Source organism: Lupinus angustifolius, unplaced genomic scaffold (assembly GCF_001865875.1).
Source record: "Lupinus angustifolius cultivar Tanjil unplaced genomic scaffold, LupAngTanjil_v1.0 Scaffold_6_47, whole genome shotgun sequence".
NCBI lineage: Eukaryota > Viridiplantae > Streptophyta > Magnoliopsida > Fabales > Fabaceae > Lupinus > Lupinus angustifolius.
Genome location: NW_017717483.1, coordinates 50,831 through 59,362, shown reverse-complemented (window position 1 = coordinate 59,362; position 8,532 = coordinate 50,831). Strand labels below are relative to the sequence as shown.

At 35.0% G+C, this 8,532-nt stretch overlaps 1 pseudogene; it reads right to left on the bottom strand.

The window, feature by feature from the left end:
- Window positions 1-5,231: 5,231 nt before the first annotated feature.
- LOC109337428 lies at window positions 5,232-7,346 on the bottom strand (annotated as a pseudogene).
- Window positions 7,347-8,532: the final 1,186 nt, after the last annotated feature.

Sequence of the window (8,532 nt, the reverse complement as noted above, 5' to 3'; positions counted from 1 at the left end):
TTTTCTCCTCTTGAATTCTAACTAAAAATTACAAAGACTTACTTGAAAATGAAAATTCTATACTAAGAAATGAAGAAAGAATTCCTAGATGAGCGAATTTTGGCCTTCAAGTGTTTTTGAGAGGATTTTATGAAGAAATTGTGTATTACAATCTCCTTTGCTCGAACGAATTGGCCTTTATTTATAGGCCCCATGCCAGACCACTGAGCTGCTTAGCTGGACCGCTAAGCAGCTGACCAAACCCTTCAGCATGGGTTTGGTCCCTTGACCAAGTAGCTNCTTTGTGTATGACTCACCAAAGCTAGTTGTGGGCTACGAGACCTAGCTATTGTGAGCTACTTCTGAAAAGCCTATGGTGGGCTACTTGAGGTGAGGTCATGGATGACTTCATGGTTTGCTTGATGGTTAAGTCAAGTCTGGTAAGCACCCCCCAGCGTACCTGCTTCACCGATGAGCTGCTTGTTCAGTAGCTTCTGACCGTGTTGACTGGGACGTGGCTTGGTGCTTGCTGATCTGGCTAGGAGTCTAGTTCTCCGCTGAGCAGCTTGTTCAGCAGTTTGGTCTTGTGCCAAGCTCGTGTCTGACCGTGTTAAGCATATTTCTGACCATGTCAGGCCTAGTCTGGTGCTAAGCTGAGCGGCTAAGCAGGTCCGCTCAACTGCCAGGTTGAGCAGTTCGGTCCAGGTCAGGCAGGTGGCCAGGTCAGCTCAGCGAGGCTTGTTCCATGCTCAGCTGTCTGGTTGAGCACCTTGATTTTCTTGACTTTTGTTGCTTTTTGACCATGAATCTTTTTCTCTTCTATTCTTCATCTTATTTCCTACAAAATACATAAAAAGGAAATACAAATATACCAAATTGTGATATTTTATACAAAAAGTATTGTTTTAAGTTGGTTTTTCTCAATTATGCTTAAGATAAGTGGCATAAAAGTGTAATATTTTTAGATATGTTTGGCATTTATCTACCACAACTTCCCATAATTTCTAGAGCTTGTTGTCGAGACTTGATGTGCTAGAAAAGTCAAGTTTTTGTGTTGCCTTACTTTTCATGATTCTTTGCTGACTTACTCTCTTCGCTTCAAAAGACATATGATAACCTCTCTTATGTGCTCTTGTTGCAATTCACTCATTGATGATCTTCTCCGTACCTTCAGGGACTGTTGCAACTTTATTCTTTTATGGCGCCGTTTGGGTTTAAATGATCAAGTCTTCTAGAATAATCAGTCGTTCCTTCCTTGGTTGGATGGAAATGTCAAAACAAGCAATGAGAGACTCTTTTTGGCAGGAATCTGGTGGGCTTAGTGGTGGCACAGCAATACTCTTTTTGGTAATACTACTTGGGACATATCCTTTGTCTCTAAAAATGTTCATCAAGACTTTAGAGATTGGTACTCCAAGGATGTGTTCTCGACTAAAGTTGCCTTGACTAGTACTCACTGGTGTCATCCAAAGGTTGGTTGGGTGATGTTAAATGTTGACGGTAGTTGTCTTATTCATGATCAAAGAATTGGAGGCAGAGGAGTTATCCGCAATCATAAAGGGCTTTGGTTGTCTGGTTTTTCTAGAAACTTTGATATTGTGTCCCCCATTCTGGCAGAACTTCTTGCTATGGAGCAGGGTCTTCGTTTGGCTTGGAACAAGGTCATAATGCTGTTATTCTGGAAAGTGATTGTCTAGAGGCCATCCATATGGTGACTGAGAATTTACAGACTCGCCTACATCATTTGAGTCAAGTTCTACAAAACATATTTGAGTTGTTGAACAAGAATTAGGAAGTGCGTGTACAAATACTTTCAAAGAGGCAAACATGTTGACTGACTTCTTAGCTAAGATTAGATTGAACCATAATGATTCTCATATTTCTTGGGACTCGCCACCTACAGAAGCATCTTACATCCTACAAATGGGCTTATACTCTATCTTGTAGGGTATTTGACCTTTAAAACCTCTTACACTTGTTAAGACCTTCATTCTCTATATCACATTTAGAATGTTAATCCTATATGGTTTTGATGATTCTAAATAGATCAAGTATGATAATAATAAATTATCAGAATGTTTTAATTTGTCGATTCTAAATGCACAGAAAAACAGACGAGCAAATCGATTCAAAACAAGTTAATTTTTAGACTTGTCTGCAAATTTATCTTGTTTGTGTTTTAGAATTGACTATTTTCTTGACTATTTTGTGTTCTAGAATTGACTATTTTGTGTTCAAGACTCATATGAAATTCCGAATCTATGAAGCGGAAGATTATTATCTATATCCACATGGTTAATATGATTTTACATAACCAAAAAACAATATGATTTGACAACAGTTAAAATAAAATATATCCATGTTAATTTGTAGACCCTTAAGGCGTTGTTTGGAAGTTATGATGGAAAGGGAAAGAGATGGATCATAGGGTTAGGAAGAGGGAGGAAGGGAAAGGAAAGGGAATGAAATCATATCCCTTATTTGCGAGTATGAAATTTAGATGAGATATGATAAACTAATGATAATATAAAAATATTTTTTATTTTTCCTTTAAAATGTAATTAAGAATGAGAAATGAACAATAATGTATAATTATATAATATTACTAAATATATTTAACTATTTTGACATTATCTCCCGAAAAACCCCAGATTGAGGGAACTTTAAAAATAGACACGTGGAGGGTTTTGGAGGGTTTGAGAAAGCCTCCAAAACTTTCCCCTCACCTTCATCCAACTCCCAAACAAGGGGAAGACTTTCTGAAGTCATCACTTCCCTTCCCCTCCAAAACCTCACTCCCAAACAAAGCCTTAGACTCAATCAGCACCAAGTCAAACATTTGTTTGTTCCACTATTTAATATTGTATTGCACTTTATTGTTACAAAAGGAATGTTCTTTTCTACAAGGAAAAAGCAATTTGTTGCACTTTACCTTTGGCACTGCTTTGTGCAAAAGCAACCCTTCTCTCCCAATTTGTTCCAAAAGCTAAAAGTATTTAATTCTTACTAAGAAAAAATATGAAGCATTAATGGAATCTTAGAAGAAAAAAGAAGAAAAATCAAATGGTGAAGTTGAGTCTCAAAAGATATTAAATTAAAAGACACAGTTTTACAAGCTTCTAATGACTATTGCAACAATACAATAAATGAAGAATCTATAAATAATCTCACTATGAAGAATGACTACAAAAACACTAATTAGAAGCAGAGAATAAAATATTTTCTGCTACGAGGAGATGACTTAAAAAACTCAAAGTTTTTTCTCTTATGAGAACCCATTTTCACTACAAAATGATCAAAATGAAAAGTGTATAGATTGAAAGAAAGAAAGAAGGAGAGAATATAGTTATAGTGTAGATACCCATACACGATGTGAGAGAAAAGGCAGACACTGATGGAAAAGAGATAAAGGTTATGGTACTAGGGAGTTGAGACAGATAGATAAGGACACTAATCCTCTGTCCCAAGAAAATCATGTTGTCATGTCCCTAGCCAATTATATTGCACAAAATAAGGTAAATATATTAGTTTCTATATTTATGATTTTTATTTTTAATTGTGTGTCACTTTATAATTGGACAAATACATCAAATGGGATATGAATGGGTACATGTGATGTTCATTTGATAGAGAAGGAGAATAGCATGAGATTCAATGTCATGTTATTCAAAGTGGCCACAAATTTTATTTAAAAAATATTAAAGTGTCTTTTTCTCAAATGTTGTGGAAGATTAACATTGTCTGTTTTTACTAAGACATTAATATACATTTTAAGAATGATGTAAATAAAAAAAATTAACATTTAAGAATGATGTAAATAAAAAAAAATAACATTTTTTTCTATTAGTTTCTTAAATTATATATATATATATGTATATTTCACTTTATCGAAATATGATTAATTAGTGGAACCGGAATTATGTAATGGTATAACTTCACCTACTGGTTTAAGACATTCATGTTCATGTATGTTCTCAATCCTAGTTTCATTATCTTCATCGCCTTGGCTTCTAAAGTCCACTGGCAAGTCTCTGATTTACTAATTTACTTTTAGGTTGTGCTTGTTTCATTCACTCTTTTCAAATTTCATCACATTCACAATGTTTTTATTTCTCAGCCATGGCTTTACTATTGCCTCTGCTTCTCCAACCGAGATTGTGGTATACTTATTTGTTTTTGTAATTAGAATAGTAATTTTGTTCATTTCATAATATTAAGAGAAAAAATGTATGTATTGACACTACCAGTTTTATACGTTGTCTTTGTATTATCCATCATTCATTTTTAGTCATTATTGACTCTTCAAAAAGTAATGAAAATGAGTGGCAGATAACTTATTGAGTGTATATAAATATTTACACTGACATTGTATAATATACACTCAAATCTTAAAATGATATCATTTTATTGATTTTATTTTGGAATTCTTATATTGATTTGAGTTAGTTAATTTGTAACAACATTCATTTTCTTTAATCTATTTTCGTATATGAAACTTTACATTTTTCATGCATTAGAGTTAATAGAAGCACTCGAACCAATCGATAGTAAAAGTATCTCACAATTGAGAAAGATATCAAATTTGTCTTTAAGCGTGTATAATATCATAACCATCCAAAATGTAATGGTTTAGTTCAAAGTTTGATAAATATCTAATTCTAACTAGTCAGCACCCTACAAAATCAATTCAAAACATATAAACTTTTGAAATCAATTTATGAATTTATATTGAATCGTTTCGGTTCTGCAATTCTTCCTCCTTTTCAATTTAATTACATTTATCCAATTAATGTAGCTTCTTTTTTAATAACCTTATTCTCTTCCTCTCTTTGAGTACTTGTTGCCAACTGAAGCCATCATTTTATCAATTCTTATTGAAAAATTTCTTTGAGGTTTCTTTTTTTGGTGTACAAGATAAGTACCAATTCTAGTTTAAACACCAAAAGGCTAGTGAACTTTTATGCACATTTTCACTTAGTTGAGGTACTTCATATTAAATTGCACTCACTTTTTTAGTCAAATTAAAAGGAGATAAAACACAGAAAACTTGGCCAAAAATTATTGTATGCGCTGCTTCTAATGAGTTTCACTTGGAATTTTCATCTATGAGAATGTTGACTCGTTTTGATAAATATATTGGTATTATTTGTTACAGTTTTACTAGGTACATACAATAAAACAAAGTAAATAAACATCTGATGGTTCCATCTTTTTCTAAAATTGGTAAAGAAAAAAATCAAACTTCAACTTGTCCAACTAATAATAATGTTATGATGTATTGGTTACAAGCTCAAATAAGTATGTCACTTCCCTAACCAAGTAAAAGCAATTGGGCTCCTAACTTGGTGTTGTAAATTGCTCCAATTGATGCTACTAAATGCAGCCTTTATAGAAGCACCTTTGTTAGACACAAATGTCACGTTGTACCTTTTCTTTTCATGTACTTTCCCAAAAACAAGCTTAGAAGGTTTCACAGTTATACTAATTGTCGATGGCCCATCAATGACCACGTTATAGACCGAATTGTCATCGCCGACATTCGTCAAGGTACGCCTATAGCAAACTACCCTCATCTTAATTCCAAAAAAGATTGAGAATGATGGGTAATTGAGTTGGCCAGGGTCAGAGAATTTCTTAGAACAATTGACATTACGGTTCTGAACAATCGTCTGAATGTGATCTAAGGAGTTCAAGGAGCACAAGAATTTGATGTAGTCATTGGTTGATGCATCATAGACAAGGCCATGAGATAGTGCTTTTTGTGGGTCAACATGGTCGGCGCCATGAGCCCATGGAGTGGAAATGGCTCCTATTGAGGATTCATGGAGTGTGGTGTTTGTGTTGTCAAGGGTATATGTTGTTGTCATTAGTGTAGATTTGATCGCACTAGGACTCCACTTTGGGTGAGCAACTTTTATCAATGCAGCCAAACCACTTATGTGTGGACAAGACATAGCTGTACATGTAATAAACCCAAAACACACCAAACACAATCAATAAAAATAAAACAAAAAATCACTGTCATATAATTATGTCTCACAATGCTCAAGCAAAGTAACAAACAAACCAATAGAAAGTATGAACATAGATATAATGTCTTGCATCATGTCCATGTGATGATTCTCCCAATGACAATGAAGCAAAGTCAGTAGTAATAGTGAATGTTTAAGATTTTTAATTGATATATTTTCATTGGTAGATGACAATTTGCGGACAGAATCAGGGACAACAATTCTCTTTTAACCTTAGTTACATAGTATGCAATACCAGTTTTGGTTCGGAATACGCATAATTAGATATGTAACGAAAGATAATATAATACTTGACACAATATTAAAGGGTGATTTGCGAGTGTCTGTAGGCAAGGTAGAAGGTTCAACAACACCTATCCACCAAGCCAAGAACTGCGTAAGCCAAAAAGTCACGGTCCAAGGTCCCAGCCCCAACGGTCATAATCCAAGGTGCCATGTTGGAAAGCGATTCTGATATGGGACCACCGTTCCCAGCGTATCAAGACACAAATATCCCTCTCTTCGTGGCGGCAAAAGCTCCAATCGCGATTGCATCGAGAAAATAAGGATATGAGCTACCACCGAGTAAGAGATATAATACATCAACGCCATCCTCGACAGCACATTTCATGTGAGCGAGGATGTTAGAAAAACCAGCCTTCCTCCCAACAAACCTTATAGGCTGCTACATGTACTTGTGGGGCCATACCACGAGCAATACCGCTAGCATAACCAAAAAAGCTAGCGTTAGCCATGTAGGACCCAGCGGTAGTGCTTGCAGTATGGGTCCCATGTCCTTTCGTGTCTCTAGGGGAATTACTTACAATTTCACCCCCTTTACCATTCTTATATCTCATTGCCATGTTGGAGTCTTTAAATAAGCTTCTAGCACCAATGAGCTTCTTGTTACACAAAGAGGAAGGAAAATATTTTCCGCTTTCACATTCTCCATGCTACCGTTTAGGTATATCCGGCATTCGGTATCATCAAAGCTTTTAGATTCCGGCCATACTCTACTGTCGAGAACTCCTATGATGATATCATGCAAACGCTTGTTGAGGGTTTCATTAACGAGTCATTTGGATAACCCTGAGTTAGTTTGGAGTCCTAATAACTCAAGGGTACGAGTGGTGTGGATTTGATAGAGAGTGTCCTGGTAGATTCCGATGACGAAATCGGATTTGAAAAGTTCATCAGCTTGTTGTGAAGTGAGGGAGGCTGTGAAACCATTGTACGCAGTGGTGTAAGTATAGAGTAAGAGGATGGAGATGGAGTCGATCGAGGAGAGAGAAAAGAGAGTGGTAGTGTACCATTCATGATGGGTTGAATAAATGTCGGTTTGTTTTTATGTTTAATGTGAATCGTAAGACTAAGATTGCAACTAAGAGGGGTGAATTAGTTGACTTAAAAGTAGGCCACTTTTTCTAAAAAATCAAGAGTTAAGTGTAGCGGAAAAATTATGCAGAAAATTAACAAGTAAAAATCAAGAGATAAAGGAGAAGAGAGTACACTGAGATTTTATACGGGTTCACCTTCTTGTCCACTGAAGGCTACGTCCAGTGCTTTTGCAGCACAAGAGATTTCTTCCCTAAATATTATGAGTTGTAATTACAATATCTCACCCCAAGACCTCTATTTACCTTACTCACTCACTAATACTTATGTCACTCTTGAAAAACACACTTTCCAAGTGACTCTATCCCCTTTCTTATCACACCCTTGTGAAATAAAGAATTATGCAATATCAATGAAGAATTTACAACAATGGTAGGATTGCCTTTACAAGTTTGGAATATAATATCGCTTGCAATATGATAACTCTTTGTATACTAAGTAATAATGCTCTTATAAGTTTGTAAAACTTTGAAACACTATACTTCAAGAAACTCCGAAAATGCACATTGAAAGTTTAAGAACAAGTTGCAAAAAGTGCAGAAAATATTTCAGAGAATTTTCAGAATTATGTTTGAAAGTTTGTGAGAAGATTGTGTAAGAGTTATGATTTGATTCAGAGTTTCAATGACTTTAAATAGGCTTTCCAACCAGCCATACCACCTCTTTGAAAGGGTAGGAATTGATTGGAATGAAACTATTTTGTTTGGGATGAAAATCATTCATTTTCAAATCTGAAAACTAATGCAACAATTCTCAATAATCGATTACAGCCTTGAGTAATCAATTACCCAAACTCTCTGTCCAACTGGGCATTTAAAATTTAATTAGAGTAATCAATTACAGCATTGAGTAATTGATTACTCAACTTTGCTAAAACTGGGTAATCTATACCTCACTTAGAGTAATCGATTACCCTGCACAGTTTTTGTTGGGTATGTGGTTTTCTCACTTATGTAACCTGTTACTTAGATACAGTAACCGGTTACACACTATTTTTGAAAAGTGCTTTGTTTATACTTTAAGTGTTTCAATTTTCTTAAAAAATAGTTTGAGTATTACTACTATTGTATATTCGAGAGTATAGGATAGAAGTACATATTTAGACTTAGACTAATTTTGTCTTGAAGCTTTGTCTTCATAAGTATTC